The sequence below is a fragment of the Arachis duranensis genome, chromosome 4 (genome assembly GCF_000817695.3).
Source record: "Arachis duranensis cultivar V14167 chromosome 4, aradu.V14167.gnm2.J7QH, whole genome shotgun sequence".
NCBI lineage: Eukaryota > Viridiplantae > Streptophyta > Magnoliopsida > Fabales > Fabaceae > Arachis > Arachis duranensis.
In genome coordinates, this window is record NC_029775.3 from 75,706,147 (window position 1) to 75,708,556 (window position 2,410).

At 38.9% G+C, this 2,410-nt stretch overlaps 1 non-coding gene across 1 annotated transcript; it reads right to left on the reverse strand.

The window, feature by feature from the left end:
• Positions 1-1,010: 1,010 nt before the first annotated feature.
• On the reverse strand, positions 1,011-1,118 carry LOC127746986 (small nucleolar RNA R71). The gene has a single exon (XR_008008791.1). It is a non-coding gene; the product is annotated as a small nucleolar RNA R71 (small nucleolar RNA).
• Positions 1,119-2,410: the final 1,292 nt, after the last annotated feature.

Sequence of the window (2,410 nt, forward strand, 5' to 3'; positions counted from 1 at the left end):
TTTCTTGTTAGCCAAGTCATTAATTTTCAAAATCAAATCTTCTTAAAATGTTTTTCAAATCATATCTTCTCAATCATATCTCTTTAAAACCATAACTTTTCAATCATATCTTTTTAATCACATCTTTTTCAAAATAGTTTTCAATCATATCTCTTTCATTTCCAATTTCAAAATCTTTTTCAAAATCACTTTATTTCTTTCTCAATCTTAGTTTTCGAAAATCAATTACCATTTTTTCAAAATTTCTTTTAATTAATTCACTTTAATTTTCGAAAATTTCTTCCTCTCTTCTCACATCCTTCTATTTATAGACTAACACTCCTCCTCAATGCACAATTCGAACTCTATCTTTCTAAGTTCGAATTCTTTTACCTCTTCCTTCTATTTTTCTTTTCCTCTGACACCTCAAGGAATCTCTATACTGTGACATAGAGGATTCCATATTTTCTTGTTCTCTTCTCTTTCATATGAGCAGGAACAAAGACAAAAGCGTTCTTGTTGAGGCTGACCCTGAACCTGAAAGGACCTTGAAGCGAAAGCTAAGAGAAGCTAAAGCACTACTCTCTGTAGAGGACCTAACAGAATTCTTCAAACAAGAAGAAGACATGGCAGCCGAAAACAACAACAATGCCAACAATGCAAGGAAGGTGCTGGGTGACTTTACTGCACCTACTCCTGACTTTTATGGGAGAAGCATCTCTATCCCTGCCATTGGAGCAAACAACTTTGAGCTTAAGCCTTAATTAGTTTCTCTAATGCAACAGAATTGCAAGTTTCATGGACATCCATTGGAAGATCCTCATCAATTTTTAGCTGAATTCTTGCAAATTTGTGACACTGTCAAGACCAATGGGGTTGACCTTGAGGTCTACAGACTTATGCTATTCCCTTTTGCTGTAAGAGACAGAGCTAGGATATGATTGGACTCACAACCTAAAGAAAGCCTGAACTCTTGGGAAAAGCTAGTCAATGCCTTCTTGGCAAAGTTCTTTCCACCCCAAAAATTGAGTAAGCTTAGAGTGGAAGTCCAAACCTTTAGACAGAAGGAAGGTGAATCCCTCTATGAAGCTTGGGAAAGATATAAACAATTGATCAAAAAGTGTCCCTCTGATATGCTTTCTGAATGGAGCATCATAGGTATCTTCTATGATGGTCTGTCTGAACTGTCCAAGATGTCATTGGATAGCTCTGCTAGAGGATCTCTTTATCTGAAGAAGATGCCTGCAGAAGCTCAAGAACTCATTGAAATGGTTGCAAATAACCAATTCATGTACACTTCTGAAAGGAATCCTGTGAACAATGGGATGAATCAGAAGAAAGGAGTTCTTGAGATTGATACTCTGAATGCCATATTTGCTCAGAACAAAATATTGACTCAGCAAGTCAATATGACTTCTCAAAGTCTGTCTGGAATGCAAGCTGTACCAGGCAGTACTAAGGATGCTTCATCTGAAGAAGAAGCTTATGATCCTGACAACCATTCAATGGAAGAGGTGAATTTCATAGGAGAACCCTATGGAAACACCTATAATCCTTCATGGAGAAATCATCCAAATCTCTCATGGAAGGATCAACAGAGACCTCAACAAGGTTTCAACAACAATAATGCTGGAAGAAACAGGTTTAGCAATGGTAAGCCTTTTCCATCATCTTCTCAGCAACAGATAGAAAATTCTAAGCAGAACCACTCTGATTTAGCAACCATGGTCTCTGATCTAATCAAAACCATTCAAAGTTTCATGACTGAAACAAGGTCCTCCATTAGAAACCTGGAGGCACAAGTGGGTCAGCTGAGTAAGAAAGTTACTGAACTCCCTCCTAGTATTCTTCCAAGCAATACAGAAGAGAATCCAAAAGGAGTGTGTAAGGCCATCAACATGGCCGAATTTGGAGAGGAGGAAGAGGCAGTGAATGCTACTGAGGAAGACCTCAATGGACGTCCACTGGCCTCCAATAAGTTCCCTAATGAGGGACCATCGGAATCTGAGGCTCACACTGAGACCATAGAAATTCCATTGGATTTACTTCTGCCATTCATGAGCTCTGATGAGTATTCTTCCTCTGAAGAGGATGAAGATGTCACTGAAGAGTAAGTTGCTAAATACCTTGGAGCAATCATGAAACTAAATGACAAGTTATTTGGTAATGAGACTTGGGAGGATGAACCCCCTTTGCTCACCAAAAAACTGGATGACTTGTCTAGGCAGAAATTACCTCAAAAGAGACAGGACCCTGGAAAGTTCTTAATACCTTGTACCATAGGCACCATGACCTTTGAGAAAGCTCTGTGTGACCTAGGGTCAAGCATAAACCTCATGCCACTCTCTGGAATAGAGAAGCTAGGGATCTTTGAGGTACAAGCTGCAAGAATCTCACTAGAGATGGCAGACAATTCAAGAAAATAAGCTTA